Source organism: Lipotes vexillifer, unplaced genomic scaffold (assembly GCF_000442215.2).
Source record: "Lipotes vexillifer unplaced genomic scaffold, Lipotes_vexillifer_v1.1 scaffold217, whole genome shotgun sequence".
Classification (NCBI taxonomy): domain Eukaryota; kingdom Metazoa; phylum Chordata; class Mammalia; order Artiodactyla; family Lipotidae; genus Lipotes; species Lipotes vexillifer.
This window is the reverse complement of record NW_006788200.1, coordinates 6,265,499-6,282,004: the sequence shown is the minus strand read 5'-3', so window position 1 is coordinate 6,282,004 and position 16,506 is coordinate 6,265,499. Positions and strand designations below refer to the sequence as shown.

At 45.1% G+C, this 16,506-nt stretch overlaps 1 non-coding gene across 1 annotated transcript; it reads left to right on the top strand.

The window, feature by feature from the left end:
* The first annotated feature begins 8,929 nt into the window (after positions 1-8,929).
* TRNAC-GCA (transfer RNA cysteine (anticodon GCA)) lies at positions 8,930-9,001 on the top strand. Its single transcript has one exon. It is a non-coding gene; the product is annotated as a tRNA-Cys (tRNA).
* The last annotated feature ends 7,505 nt before the right edge of the window (positions 9,002-16,506 follow it).

Genomic DNA, 16,506 nt, shown 5'->3' with positions numbered 1-16,506 from the left:
GCTGAGCTGGTCAGGGCTTATCTGACATACTGTGGGAGTTGTGGGGGTGAAGGAGACAATAATAATAACTAACATTTATTAAGAGTTTAATGTGTGCCAAGCACCAGGCTAATGGCTTAAAGAGCATTGTCTCATTTACTTTTCAGAAGTATCCTCTTTTATTTTCCTTGTTTTACAAGGGGATATAGCAAAGCTAAGCAGCTTGTCCAAGGTTACAGGGCTAACAAGTGGCTGATCTAGGAATCAAACCTCAACCTCCCTGACTCCCAGGAGCAATCTTTGATCCACGTCACGTCTGTCCAGTGTTGGGGTGAGACGCCACTACCTAAATTTCAACAGAGACCGTGATGAGGAGTGTGGGGTCAGAGAGCTCTTTTAAGCTACAAGCATGACTTCCTAGAAGAGAAGGTATTTGTTTTTTTTGGGTTTTTTTTGCGGTACGTGGGCCTCACTGTTGTGGCCTCTCCCGTTGTTGCGGAGCACAGGCTCCGGACGCACAGGCTCAGCGGCCATGGCTCATGGGCCTAGCTGCTCCGCAGCATGTGGGATCTTCCCGGACTGGGGCACGAACCCGTGTCCCCTGCATCGGCAGGCGGACTCTCAACCACTGCGCTACCAGGGAAGCCCCGAAGAGAAGGTATTTGGACTGGACCTGGCATGAGTAGGGTTTATCAGGCAGAAATTGGGGGAAGGGCACCCCAAAAATCAGAGTGGGCAAATGCAGACTACAAAGGGCAGGGAGTGCTGGGAGGATGACAAGTAGTCTGCTGTGACTGAAGTTCTTTGAGGGGAGGTGTTGTCAGGTCTTCCTGTTACTCAACTCCCTAGCACACTGTCCAGGGGGAGGGTTCTCCTCTGGGGACACACCCAACGGCAGAGCTACTGTTGTGAAAGCCAGGCCCTGTGGATCAGGCAGGAGTCCTGGGAAACTGGTGTGCAGAATTCTGGCTTGGCATGCTTGGCGTCCCTGGCCATGGGGAGCTCCGTGGCCTCTGGACCCCTCAGTGACGTCCCAGGGTGCAGAGATCAATGTGTGGGTGAGAGGATGAAGTGAGTCTGTGTCTGGCCTGGAACAGTGACAAGCAGGAAGGGATAGCCGATCCCCCACAGAGGGATACCAGCAAATAGCTGCTCCCTCCCTCCCCGCCCCCATGCTGATTTACCAGTTGCTGTGGTAAACTGAAGTGTCAGGGCGTTCATTCCAAGAGTCCGGTCTTCCCAGACTTTGGTTGGCTTTTGGGTTCCCGTGGAGACTCCTTCCTGCTGCACCTACTGTGGACTGGGTATGGCAGGCAGTAGGTTGGCGTAGAAATGAAGACAAGTTTTGTAGTGGAGATAAACAAATAATAGAGACATCATTTTTTGAGTACTTGATATGTGTTGAACATTGCACTGAGAGCTTTGCATGTGTATCCTTTTTAAAGCTGAGTTGCCTCATGGGCTTGTCTCCTCATGGTATCATCTGGCATCCATAATATTTGAAAAAAAATTTTAAATAACTATTGCACAGTCTTTTGAAAAAAGTATACAGCAAAACTTGAAATCCTCTTTCCCCATCTGTCTCCCTGTATTGTATACACAAAGCAGCCATCTCCACAGAATCTCTTCTCTCAACATGATCCTCAGAAGAGAGATTTACACCATGAATATATATAGTTAATATTTTTTCTTTGTCTCACATGCGTAAGTAATCCAATTTAAACTTCCTCACGGCCCTCTGAGGGCATAAACTATTATCCCCATTTTACAGATGGAGAAACAGATGTCCAGAAATGAATTAGTGCCCAAGGTCACACAGCTAATCACTGGCAAGTGTTTTTGAAGCAGGATTTGTGCTTGTTGTGAAAGTGCATGTGATCTAGGGTCTGTGAGACTCCTGAGGAAGAGGCAGTTAATTCATTGTGGGGGGCTTCATGGAGGAGGCAGTGTTTGAGTAGAAACCTCAAGGGACAAAGAGAAGCTCAACAGATAGAAATGGGCATAGAAGTGTTTCTTAGGAAAGGAGGAAAGCCTGAGAGATGAGTATATTATATTGTGGGATATCAGAAGAGAGGCAGTCTCATTTCTCCACGTCTCATGGCTCCCTCTCAGTGGTGGTGGGCCTGGCATTTAAGAGACTTGCCTCATTCCCCAACTTTGCCCCAGGCAGAGTCTGCCTGTGCCCTTTAAGAGCCTCCATCACAAAGCCTCCTTGTGTCTTCTGAAAGAGACTATCTAATTCAGGCTGGTTGCCTACCCTCCACTCCCCTCCCGCACATAGGAGAAGAGAGGGAGATGTGGTGAAGGAGCCCAGAAATGAACCCCCTCTTAGGCCAAATCAAATACACTTAATTCTTCAGGAATTACATGCCAGGAGTGTTTTAGGGAACGCAGCTCTCTAGCTGTTCAATGGAAGCATGTTGTAGTGAAAAGAGCACAATGCAAAGTGGATTCAGCCTTTGCATCTCAGCAAAACTACTTATCAGCTGGATGAATTCAAGCAAATTGCTTAATCTTGCCAAGCTTCAGTCTCTTGATCTAAAAAATCATGGGCCCTATTGCCAAAAAGCTGTGTCTGGTAGGTTTGTCAGAGAGGGAGAAGAAATGGCTGTCTGGGGATATACTGATCTAATATTTACTTCAGTGTTGGGTGTCAGGGACTTGTTAAATCCAGTTTTCTCCTGCTGGAAGTGGACAGTATGAGATCTCAGGAGCTTGAGGTGGGAAGGTGACTCCCAGCAAGTAGAAGGAAAGAGAGGAGGTGCTAGATGAAGCATGGACAGAGACGTTTCTCTTGTTGCCACGCTGGAACAATTCTGTGAACCTCTCCCAGCCTCAGTTTCCTCACTTCCAAATGCCAATTCAACTTAATGAATATTGGCCAGACACTTACATTGCTATTTCATCTGTTTAATTTTTTTAAATTAATTAATTTATTTTTGGCTGTATTGGGTCTTCTTTGCTGCACGTGGGCTTTCTCTTGTGGAAAGTGAGGGATACACTTTGTTGCAGTGCGCGGACTTCTCATTGCAGTGGCCTGTCTTGTTGCGGAGCATGGGCTCTAGAGCGCAGGCTCAGCAGTTGTGGCGCATGGGCTTAGCTGCTCTGCGGCATGTGGGATCTTCCTGGACCAGGGCTTGAACCCGTGTCCCCTGCGTTGGCAGGCGATTCTTAACCACTGTGCCACCAGGGAAGTCCCATCTGTTTAATTTTTAAATGTATTTTTTTCATATTCTCCTTCAGCCCAGAAGAGATTTCAGGTGGCTTTTAAAAAATACACAATACAACAAAATGAAAATAAAGGCACAGAAACCAAGGTGAAGAGAGAACAGTGAATGACAGCCGGATCATTTCAGTAATCTGTAATGCATGTGAACAGGTCCTGCCCAGATGAATACCATTGCCACAAAACCCCTAGTATATCATGCTTGCAGGTAGTAGGGCTTGGAAAATGTATCTTAGAGCTAAAGGTAACACTTCTGTTTTACAAATGAAACTGAAGTTAAGTCCTGCTCTGGTTCCAGTGTATAATGGGCATGTGCCTGAATGAAGGATAGGGAGGAGAAACCCTTTGTAAATTATACAGAGTACAAAGTTTGGCTCCCCTGCCGGGACCACTTGATTGAAATGGCCAACCAGGAGAGGGGAGGCAGAAGAGGATAGACGGAAATTAGCATTTCAATAAGTTATCCTGCCACCAAAATTGATTGAGTGCTTGTTATGTGTCAGCTAGTCTGCTCAGCACTTCGCCTTTACTATATTTCATATTTAGTGTAGCCTAAATTACATGTTGGAGGGTAGGTAGCATAGGAGTTAAGGGCTCAAGCTTGGGTAGGAGGGGTGGGAGTCATGCCTCCCTCACTCGCTTGCTACAATCCTTGGTTATCGCCTATGTTCCTTCACCTGTGAACCCCAATTTATCTGCTTCCTGGGTCGTGGTAGCGAATCAGTAAGCTAAAGCATGTTAAGTGCGTGGCCCAATGTTAGCACACAGTAAACAACAACATAAACAACAGCATACGTTTTTGAGTGATAAGGGCGGCAGGGGCGTCCTATCCTGAAACACTATCCCCCCCACCTCCCACCCCCATAGCAGGTCTCTCCGTTTAGTTCGAATGAAACCCGGCGCGAATTCTGCCCCGGCGCGGGCTCCGCGGTGGGGAAGCCGCAGGCGGCGTGCGGAGGAGACGCGCAGCCTAATGCAGTTGTCAGTTAATTAGAGGAGAAGGTTATGTCATTAACGGCGAGATCGAAGCAAAGGGAATTAAGAGGCTCTGGCGGCGCTGTTGCCACGCTCTCTGCGCGGGCCGCAGGCCGAATTCAACAAAAATTCGATACGCATTAGCGCACTATCAGCGGCTGCCCGGGACGCGGGGCCGCCGAGCGCGGGAGCTGATGCGCCTAGGTTGGGCGGCCCCGCGAGGGACGCGGTGCCTTGCTGTGAAGGGCCTACGCCGCCCGGAGCCCCTGCGAATGGTGGGGGGATGCCGGACGTGGGATGCGGGATGTCCTCTCAGGCGAGTTTCGTGGCCTGACCCTGCGGAGGCTGGGGGCACGGTGGCTGGCTTCTCACCAGGCCTCCTCCCACTGACTTTAGTCACAAGGAAGCCAAGTTGACCTTCCCAGACTAGGCCAGGCCACGATGTAACCCACCCTTCCAGTACTGACTTCTTCATGGCCTTTATCACAGCGTCATTTCATGGTGGTCTGTACAACTTTCTTATCATGTCTTTTCCCCAACCAGACTGTAAACTGCAGGAGGGCAGGGACTGTGTGAGTCTGCCTTGTTTATCTGCACTCACAGAGCCTGGCACATGGTAGGTGCTTGGTAAATATCAATATTTGCAGACAGAATTAATCTCCTCAGCAACCCAGTGAGTTGGTAGAGTAAGGAAATTGAGGCTCAAAGAAATAAAGTGACAGGCCCAAGATCACACCAGTTTCCGCCAAAGAAACCCCAAGCTCTTTCCTTAAGCAAATCACCTCATCTGTCTGCATCTTGTTTTGTTTTCCTGTCTGGGGAAAATTAGTTAGAGCTGCCTCCAAACTATGTGCCAGGGACTGTGCACTTCTTTTAGATTTGCTCCTTTAATTTTCACAACAACACTGTAAGACAGAAATTGTTTTATAAAGGTGGAATTTGATACTAGCAAGAACTGGGCCCATCATTTGCCTGTTTGCCCTCATATCCATTGCTCCCCTTATGATACTCCACATCACAAATGGGTTCCCCTGACCCCTCTACCCCAAACCCACCTCCCAGCAGGCAACATTTCCCAGGCTTCCTTGTCGTTGAATTTTGTTTGGGTTTGGCCAATGGGAGCCACTGGCTCGAGATTAAGGGGCTGAGGACAGGAGGAAACAGGGGACCCTCAGCCTTGGCAGCTTCTGGGCTCCATCTCCCTTACTTTGGACTCCAGACCAGGGATGGTAGCAGTTTCCTGCTCTTGCTAATCTCTGGGTCACCTCACTTTCCCCTCTTTGGCTTCTCGGTTCTTCCATTACCTGAGTGGCCACAGTATTAAATTCCCTCTGTTTGGATGGGGTAGGAGGGGAATATAGGAGATGTAACAGGTAACAGTAAAGTTCTTTTTATTTTTTAAATAAATAAATTCCCTCTGTTTGAAATACTAAGGTTGAATTCATTTTCCTGATTACTCTAAGAGCCGTGATTGGAATCCAGATCTGTCTCACTACAGAAGTGCACTTAAAGTTTTTTTTTACAGAAGATGATAGTGGGGCAAAGCAGTAAAAGTGATAACCATTTAACCACCCTGCCCAGAGAGCTCTTCCCAGGTCCCTTTTGTGAGAGAAATTAGTTTTAGAGATGATGATCCACTCATAAAGCCTATTCATAATTTATTATGTTTAAGAAATTCTGCTTTCCATAGCTAAAATATTGTTTATACCTGTAAATGAAGATATTAATAACATCTAGTTACCAGAGTTGTTTTGATGATTAAATGAACTAATGTATGCCAAACCCTTGGTATGTGGTAAATGTTCAATGATAGCTTCAAAACCTGGTTAATTTTTAGTACCTTCAGTTTTCTCAGCTTGCTGATCCTGGAGTGTGGAGGACAGCTGCTCTGTCTTTCATTCCATCGAATTCTTCTTATCACATTGTAGATTCACCTTGCCCATTGGACCAGTGAGTGAGGAGTAGTAATCAGATGGCTGGCCTGGCAGCTACAATCCACAGATGTGTGCAGTGAATGTTAGATCTGAGTGAATGCTTCTAAGTCAATTGGACCTCCCTAGAGACTTGGCTGGCAATGAGTGAGAGTATGAGGTGCTTTTGATACACACATGCAGGATCTGATTTGAGTGAAAATGTCTGCTCAACAGTCCCGAGGGCAGTTTTCTCCTGATTGATTTGCAACTTTTGATCTCAATGGAAAAGAAGCCAAATGTAAAGGAGGTGGTTTTCTCAGTGAACAAGAAATCTTGTTGTGCTTTCCTTTCTGAACTTGGGGGGTGGGGGAGAAGTACCATCTCCTATTACCGGCAAAGGGGCTACAGAGACCAAACTTTGCTAGAGAAGGGTGTTTAAAGGTGGGGGTGGGAGTTGGGGAGAGGAGCTTCTTAACCCACACAGCTCCCAATGACTCTGGAGAACCATGAGACCAGAAACTGCCCTTGATACAATCCAGTTGCAGACAGCAGATTAGGTCTTCAGCTACCACAGTCTAGAGCCTGGGGCTGGGAGTCCCACCTGTGCCCTTGGACATTTTCACTCAAATCACATGCTGGATGCATGTGTCAAAAGCACCTCACACTCTTATTCATTGCCAGCCAAGTCTCTAGGGCGGTCCAATTGATTTAGAAGCATTTGCTCACATCTAACATTCGATGTACACATCTTCTGTGGATTGTAGCTGCCAAGTCAGCTGTCTGATTACTACTGCTCACTCACTGGTCCAATGGGCAAGGTGAATCTACAATGTGATAAGAAGAATTCGAGGCACTTCATTTGAGCTTGCCCTGACTACTGCACAGGTTGCTAGGGACTCATATGAGTCATTGATGTAAATGCAATTTAAAGAAGTTTGTAGACCTTACAAATGTATTTGAGGTTATGGTTTTAAGCTAGAACAGTAGCTAAAAAACTGCTTTTTACTGTAATAGCATAAGTCTCCTACTCCTAGAAGTTAAGAGCACAGGATTTGGAGTCAAATAGACCCAGCTTCCAATGCTAGCTCACCGTGACGTGACTGCTTCTCAATCTTTCTGAGCCTCGAATTTCTCATCTGTAAGATAGGAATGATAATGCCTATCTGGAAGGGTTGTGAAGGTTAAATAAGATACTAAGGTGAGAGCTTAAGAAATGGTAGCCATGTTAGAATTGTTCACAAATTTATCTGCCAACTAATATTTTGGAACAAAATAGGGAGTCTGGTCAACTAGGTCATTATAGTCTTCAGAACTCTCTAGTATTCATACTTTGGTTTGTCATCTATGGTCCACTTCTCTAGGAACTGTTCCCAATCATAGTTCTTGCCAAATAGCTAGACCTGGGCAGCCATGTTTATGCCATATGACCCTGTTCCCTTGGCCATTTGTTGGTTGGACCACAAGTGAACACTTAACCTAAGCTAGACAAATCAGATTCCTCTTTTGGGAACTGAAGCAGTCAATTGTGGGGCGTCATGTAGACTCCAGAACTAGTACAGCTGATGACATGAGCTGAGGAAACTGATATGGAGAAGTACAGAGACATACAAAGAAGAAGCCATTTAGCTTTAGTCTATGTGAAAATGATGGAAATGGACTTGTTCCTGATGATTTTTTCAGTTCCATAAGGCTTAGCCATGCTAATTTCCTGTCCTTGAAGTCTATGCAGTCTACACACCCAACCATTAGTACTCACCTTTTCTTACACTAGCATGAGTGCCTCTCTTTTCCTTGCAACCCAAAGAGACTATTCTAGGATAAGGGCAATGTTGTCCCTTTATAAGGTAAAACACACTTCTTTAAAAACTTGAATGGTTTTCTTACAAATGAGCTTATATACTCAAAACACACCCATACCTCAGTTAACTAGTAAGCACAAATCAGTAAAACCAGTTATGAAGCAGAGTATCAACAAACTGGTTAAGAAACTTTTTTCCCCCATGTTTTCTTGACTATTTTGTCATTATATGGAAAGGCTCAAAATGTTTGATTTGCAACAGCACCTGGAAGTTCTCAAAAAAATTGTATTATATGATCATGTAGTTTCTAAAGGGATTTTTTTTTTTACATCTTTATTGGAGTATAATTGCTTTACAATGGTGTGTTAGTTTCTGCTTTATAACATAGTGAATCAGTTATACATATACATATGTTCCCATATCTCTTCCCTCTTGCGTCTCCCTCCCTCCCACCCTCCCTATCCCACCCCTCTACGTGGTCACAAACCACTGAGCTGATCTCCCTGTGCTATGTGGCTGCTTCCCACTAGCTATCTATTTTACGTTTGGTAGTGTATATATGTCCATGCCACTCTCTCACTTTGTCTAAAGGGATATTGAGGACCTAAGGATGGGTGGGGTTAGAGGACTTACACTGAGCTAATTAAAGAAACAGGGAAGGCAATTCCCTGGCGGTCCAGTCGTTAGGACTTCACTCTTTCACTGCTGAGGGCCTGGGTTCAATCCCTGGTTGGGGAACTAAGCCGCATGGTGTGGCCAAAAAAAAAAGAAAGAAAGAAAATTGTAAAAAAAATAAACAGGGAAAAGCTATCTGAGAGTATATAATTATAAATGTCTATTATCCCCATCAGTAAAGTGGGGATAATAATGTACCCACTTCATATCATTGATCCAAGTATTAAATGAAATAGTGAATGCAAATTCTTTGCCTGCTGCCTGGCATACAGATTAAAATCCATAAATGTTTTATTAGCTACAATGATTATGAAAATGTGACAAAAGTTGGTGCTGGAGCCAGATTTTAAAGGAAAATGAGAGGGGGTATAGCTCAGTGGTAGAGCATTTGACTGCAGATCAAGAGGTCGCCTGTTCAAATCCAGGTGCCCCCTTGTCTACTTTTCTGGGCTTCACTGGTGGTGCAGTGGTTAAGAATCCGCCTGCCAATGCAGGGGACATGGGTTCGAGCCCTGGTCCAGGAAGATCTCACATGCCACGGAGCAACTAAGCCCGCGTGCCACAACTACTGAGCCCACGTGCCACAACTACTGAAGCCCACGTGCCTAGAGCCTGTGCTCCGCAACAAGGGAAGCCACCACAATGAGAAGCCTGCGCACTGCAACGAAGAGTAGCCTCCGCTCGCTGCAACTATAGAAAGCCCACGTACAGCAACAAAGACCCAAAGCAGCCATAAATAAATAAATAAAATTTATTTTTTAAAAAAGGAAAATGCTCTAAAATTAAATTAAAATTAAAGTAAATGCTCTGCTATCTACTCAGTAGCTTTGTGAGGGTAGGTACTGGGTCTTGATTGCTGTGGTTTTCATAGAGCTTAGTGCCTATTCGACAAGTAATTTTTGAATAATTACAGAGCCCTCAGTATGGTCATCACAGACTGAAAAGGAGTTTGAAAGCTTTGGAAAGTAAAATGGTGATTTTGAAGAGGATTCTAATTCTGGGGTAGAAGTATTGAAAAGTAGGTAGATGAGAAGGGTGGAGAGGAGGGGTTCATGGACTTAGAAGGTCAACATGAACACCCACAAATTCTTAAATTTTTTTCCAGAGTTTAAAGTCATGAGCTTAGTCAAGAAATTCTAACATGATATGGGTTGAATTGCACCATCCCCCCAAATTTATATGTTGAAATCCTAACCTCCAGTACCTCAGAATGTGACCTTAGTTGGAAACAGGGCCATTTCAGATATGGTTAAGATGAGGACTACAATAGCCAAGACATGGAAGCAAACTAAATGTCCATCTACAGATGAATGGCTAAAGAAGATGTGTTTTATATATATATATATATACACACACATGCACACAGTGGATTTTTACCCAGCCATAAAAAAGAATGAAATAATGGTATTTGTAGCAACATGGATGGACATAAAGATGACCATACTAAGTGAAGTAAGTCAGACAGAGAAAGACAAATATCATATGATCTCACTTATATGTGTAATCTAAAAAATTGATACAAGTGAACTTATTTACAAAACAGAAATAGACTCAGACACAGAAAACAAACCTATGGTTACCAAAGGGGAAAGCGGGGGCAAGGACAAATTAGGAATTTGGGATTAATAGATCTACACTACTATATATAATATAAAATATATAAGCAACAAGGACCTACTGTATAGCACAGGGACCTATATTCAATATCTTGTAATAACTTATGGAATCACTTTGCTGTACACTTTGCTGTTACAGAAACATTGTAAATCAACTACACCTCAATTAAAAAAAAAGATGAGGTCAAACTGGAGAAGGGTGGGCTTCGAAACCAGTACCTCTAGTGTCCTTATAAAAAGACAAAAACTGGACATAGACAAGCACACAGGGAGAATGTCGTGTGAAGGTGAAGGCAGAGATCAAGGTGGTGATCCTATAAGCCAAGAACACCAAAGATGGCCAGCAAACCACCAGCTAGGGGAGAGGCCTGGAACAGATTCTCTCTCACAGCCCTCAGAGGGAACCAACTCTGCTCAAACCTTGATTTTGGACATCCAGCCTCCAGAACTGTGATGCAATGAATTTCTGTTGGTTAAGCCACCCATTTTGTGGTACTTTGTTACCACATTAGTTTGCTAGGCAGCTCTAGCAAACTAATGTATGAAGCAAACAAATACAAAAATGCTGCCCCTGCACCTCTCCCAGTGGTAATTTCTGCCCAAGCCCAGATAATTAGATCTATAGGTGCTTGCCCCAAACCACTTCTGTTACAACAGCTCCTGCCAAGTATGCTTCCAAGCAGCAGGCAGAATGATGTGGAAAACCCTTGACCTATTAGTCCCAAGGAGCACGGTAGTTTTAAGTCCAATCAACTACAACCATGCAATTAAAAAAAAAAAAATCCTGCTTAGGTCTGAAGTGCTTTTAAAAAGTTTGCAATTTAGCTGTTTCATCCTAACACTATTTTAATAAGTAATAATAATTGCTAAAAACTGATTGATTATTATGGGTTAGGGAGTTTGCTAAACACTTTACAAACATCATTTCTTTAATCCTCTCAACAGCCTTAGGAGATAAGTACTATTATTTACATTTTATCAAGGAAGAAACTGAGACTCAGAGAATTAGCTTGTCTACAGATCCATAGCTAGCCAGTAATGGAGCTGACCTCAGACCCGAGGTGGCCTGAGCCCAGAGTCCATGATCTTTGTTACCATGCTCCTCTGTCTCCTGAGGGTACTGGGCCTCCATGCAGAGAAAGCTTATGGAACATTAGATCCCTCCCCTTGTCTGACTTAGTCTCCTTGTAATTGACATAAAAGCTACTGCTTGTTCTGCCTGCATTTTCAAGCTCAAATTGAAAGAAAAGTGACTGGCATATAGTAAGTGCTCAGTAAGTGTTAGCTATTATTGCTATTAATATTGCATTGTATGTGTTTCTCTCTGGCAAGGGAGGTGAATCCCTAGTCTATTGCTAACAATGAGTACTTAGAAGTGTTCCTGAATGAACAAGATGAGTGGAGTAGGGGCTTGGAAAGTAAAGTTGATCTAGGAAAAAAAAATGAGAAGTGAGGGTAGGGAGCTTAGGGCTGGGGGAGGGGGTGAGGGACAGAGAAAGCAGTTGGCAGAAGGCCAGATACCACTTTGCCTTTGGTATGGCTGCCCCTGGGGGTTCAGAGGTGGGGGCTGTGTGTGTAGCCTTTCTGCTCCTGATTGGTCAGCTCACCTAACTTTATCCTGTATTTTCTCCCCTTTACGGTGTTGGGGAGGCTGCAGCTTGTGGTTACATAAAGCTTCCTGGAATTCTTCCAGGAAGAGGAGAAGTGCCTGAGGTGCTGACAAACAAAGGTTCCGGGGGGTTAAGAAGTGTGTGAGTAAGAGCGATTGTGTACCGTCCATCTGCCTCATGGTGAGGCCAGAGGGCATTGGAATCAGGCAGATTTAGGTGGAAGTCCCAGCTCTCCCGTTTTAGTAACTGTGTGACTTACCTTTCTGAGTCTGATTTTCTCTTCTATAATAAGGATGATAATGGTACCTACTGCATAAGCATTTAAAAGCCTAGTACAATGCCTAATAAATTATAGCGGTTATTATTGTTATTGTTATTATTTTAAGTGTTAGGGTTTAATATCCTCTCTGTCTGAACATATGAATTCCCAAGTCTCCTCCTCTCCCTCCTGTTCCCTCTGTCCTGAAAATTTGAGACAAATTCCTCCAAGTGCCCCTTGATACCTCTGCTTTCCCCTGGTCCTTCCAGTGGGGCCAGGCCTTCGGGGACCCTTGGGCAGCCCTAGGACAGTGGAAAAGCCTTATCTGAGTCACATTCCATTACAGGATTAAATCAGACCTGCTCTGGGGCCTTCTGTCTGTTACCCCAGGCTTGATGCCGGCAGCTCCTTGTTATTGCCTTTGGCCCAATCTGAGGTCATCACACTTCTTTGGGCCCAAGGGACCCTCAGAGGCAGAGGCTGAGGAGAGGCTCTGGCAGCCATTTGGGATCAATTTCAAGTAGCAAGGACTGACTAAGCATGGAGGCCAACAGCTAGGCACTCACTAGGCACCTTGGGTGGCAGACTGGGAGGAAGGATGCTCACCCAGTCATCTCCAACCTGACGCAAGAAATGACAGGCTCCATGAGGGCAGTCAACAGGGATGCAGGAGATTAGCAAATGAGAGTTAATGGGGCAAAGGTATCATCATGTAATTGCAGAGTTATGGGGCAAAGGAATAATTGTGTGATTGCAGGTGAGTTGCTAAATTTCTCTGAGACTTAGTTTTTTCAACTCTGAGCTGGGAACATTAGCATTTACTACAAAAAGTTAATTTAGATCGAAATGTTAAAACAATAATAAAATAATATTAGAGTTAAATATAGAGTTAAAACAACTAGGTTTTAGAGATAAACCTGAGTTTGGATCCTGGCTTGGCCACCCACTGACCTTGTGCCACACTGTTAACTTTTCAGACCCTGTTTCCTCATGGGTAAAAAGGAGGAAATAACACTTCCCTCCCAGGGTTGTATGGGTTAGAGAAATTTAGGCATAGCAGTTAGCACTTACTAAGGCAAGTGCACTAGGGCAAGTGCGTACCCCCGTCCCCTGGCCCCTAGTGCTTCTCAGCGAATGGGCACTCATGAGTCTTCTTCAGACCGTGTAGGTGGGAGTGGGTTTAGCCTTCTTGTCTAACTTCTCAAATTAGAGAGACAGCAGAGAAGATGCATTTCTCTTGCCCAAGTTGCGAGTGTTAGGGGGGGGCGGGGGGAAGGTGTTAGAGGATGGGATGCATGTCTCTGTGTGTCCCCTGGCAGAAAGAGCTGGGACTGAGCCAGATGCCTCCTCAGCATGAGGTCAACACCGCGGAGATATGTTTACCGGATTTGGGTCAGCTTGGGACCAGCCTCAGCTTGGAGGGCAAAGCAGGAAGGAAGGGAGAAAGGGGGATTTCATTAGCCTCCAACAACCAGGTGGGCCTTGGAGTAGGCAGGTGCAAGCTGTGAGCTGTCTGGGAGGCTCTCCAAAGACAGGGAAGGCCTAAATGCTCAGCGCCAGGCTGCCCCAGGGAGGGCTCCTTCCTGAGTCTGAGGTGCCAGTTCAGGACTCTCAGCTTGTACTTCACCCTCTCTCTGCCCAGATCTTTCATCTTCCTGGCTCCCTTCGTCTCCCTTACTTCTTATTTTTATTTGCCACCACTCTGTAATTTTATTGTGATTGATCCTTTCTTGACCTGGACCTAGCAGGTAATCTGGCAAGTGTGAAGGGACACCAGACCCCCTTCCTGTTGGAAATGCAACAATCTTTGTGTAATGACTGTCTGCATGACATGATCTTATCTCATCCTCAGAACAACTTTATAAGCGAGCTTCTCTTAGTACCCTCCTACTCCAGTTGAGGAAACTCTCATTCTATGAGATAAAACAACTTGCTCATGGTTACTTGACTAGGAAGTGGCTGAAGCAGGACTTATTCAAAGACTGAGTGACTTTTCCATTCCAACTCCAGATAAAGAGCATGCTCGGGTCTGAGCTGTGCTTTCTACACTCATGGACCCTGGGGAAGTGTGAGATCGGAGCTATTTTCTCAGGAGGGCCCGCAAGCTCAGTGGAGTGGCCACTGTGCCACCAGAAACAGTGGGCTGGTAGAGGGTCCTCTGATGTCTTCCTCAGGGGGCAGAAGCCAGGCAATGAGCTCACAGGAGGGGGTATGCTGAAAGTGGAGATGGTTCCATCCAAGTTTTAAAGGGAAGCCCAGAGGTTCCTAGAGAACATAAGTAAAATAAAACAAAAATGGGGGAGGCAGTAGGTTACTTTGAAATGATGCCAGTAGATGCCCCCTGCTATAGCAGTGGTTAGGCACATGAGCCTTGGAGTCTGGCAGATCTGGATTTGAGTGCCACACTGGCACCTGCTTCTGTGGGTGACCTTTTGCAAGGCATTTAAATTCTTGAAGCCTCAGTTTCTTCATCTGTAAAATGGAGATGATAGTGGTACTTTGTTGTGAGGATCAAATGATATCATGTTTCATAAAGCTCATAGCCTAATACCTGAACCACAGTCATGTTTCATAAAGCTCTAGCCTAATACCTGAACCTCAGTCAATTAAAAAAAAAAGGTATTGGTAATAGAACTGGATTAAGAGTAAACACCTGTCAGAAATGTTCTTTACCTTGATCTGGGTGGTGGTTTTATGAGTGTGTGCATATGTAAAAAACAAACAAACCTTGAATTGTACACTTAAGATCAAATTACTTTTCACATGTGAAAATGGGTACTTTTCACATTTTATTGTATGTATCTTATACCTTAACAAAAAAAACAAGAGCAAGAAAAACAAAAGGAAGCTCTTGTAAGTCAGGGTTGGTAAAGTGAAAGGGTTCAAATTTAAAGAAAAAACATTGCAGGCTAAAATGTAGGAAAAAATGTATTATGGAGGTATGTCAGGAAGTTAATTAATAAAAACATGTTTTCCCCCCTCGGATTTTGTAATGCTTATGGGATTTGTCAGTTGTTTTTTTTTTTGGCCGCACTACGCGGCACGCGGATCTTAGTTCCCCAATCTGGGATCCAACCAGTGCCCCCTGCAATGGCAGCGTGGAGTCTTAAACCACTGGATTGCCAAGGAAATCCCTGTCATTTTTTTTTAATGTGCAATTTTGTATGATTTATTTTATTATCCTAAGTAAATATTCACTTTTGTAGTGAAAAAAAAATGTGAATTGGGGCTTCCCTGGTGGCGCAGTGGTTGAGAGTCCGCCTGCTGATGCAGGGGACACGGGTTCGTGCCCCGGTCCGAGAGGATCCCACATGCCGCAGAGCGGCTGGGCCCGTGAGCCATGGCCGCTGAGCCTGCACGTCCGGAGCCTGTGCTCCGCAACGGGAGAGGCCACAACAGTGAGAGGCCCACGTACCGGAAAAAAAAAAAAAAAAAAAAGTGAATGACCCCCTCTTCGGTAGTGCTTCGCAGTGGGACCTTCTTGGGATAGGAGAGAAAGCAGGAGTTGCTAGGTTGGATAAGGACAGAGCCACCGCCTCCTGCCCTCCTCCCTCAGCTGGTTGGAACCAATGAACAGCCTGGGTGTGGGGTCCTGTGGTTGTCCTGAGGGAAGCCTGCCTGATGGGAAGCCTGCTGTGATCAGGCTTAGCTCTTTTCCCCTGCAGAAGGAGCTCCCGCTGTATCATCTTCCCCAGCGCAAAGAGAATGAGCAACACAGTTATATCAGCCCAGTCAATTCTCCCTCCTCCTAACAGTTCTCAGCATTGACCTTGGAGGTGAGGCATCCTTAGGGGGACCTTATTGAGTAATAGGGATAAAGAACACTGAGAAGGGGGGTACCCAGGCTCTGAGCCCCCGATGAGCAGGGCTGGTAACAAGGCGTCCCATTACATCCTGGAGCTATTACCTTGGGGAAATGGAATTGGACAAGCCTGCCTTCCCATTATGCAAAGAAAGGGCTTTTCAAGTAAATTTCCATTTAAGTATGAGCTGAGATCAATGAAGATGGGGCCATAATAGCTTAGACGGTCATCGCAGCTATTAAAAATACATTTTTTACCATGTGCTCAGGCTGCCTTGTCATCTTCATATCATTCATCCCCAGAAGACTGTGACTCAACCTTTTGCAAGCTTCTGGGAGGCAGGTTAATGTGCATCTGTATTTTCAACTTTTTAATTCTTTGACATACACAGTGGATGAAATTTACATGCTTGACACAGCCCATGGATGTATTCAGAATGTGATAAAAAGTTGGTCCAGGATGGAGATGGAAATGGGTGGTGGGTGGTAAGTAAAGCACTTCACTCACTGGTCATTGCCTGCAGTGCTGGGCTTGCCTCTCTCTTTAGACCATCTCGTGCTGCCATTCCCTGCGTAGGACCTCAGACAAACACAGTTCCATTTTTAGCTCAAGGCCTTCAAATGGTGGTCTCTGCTGCCTGGATACTCTTTC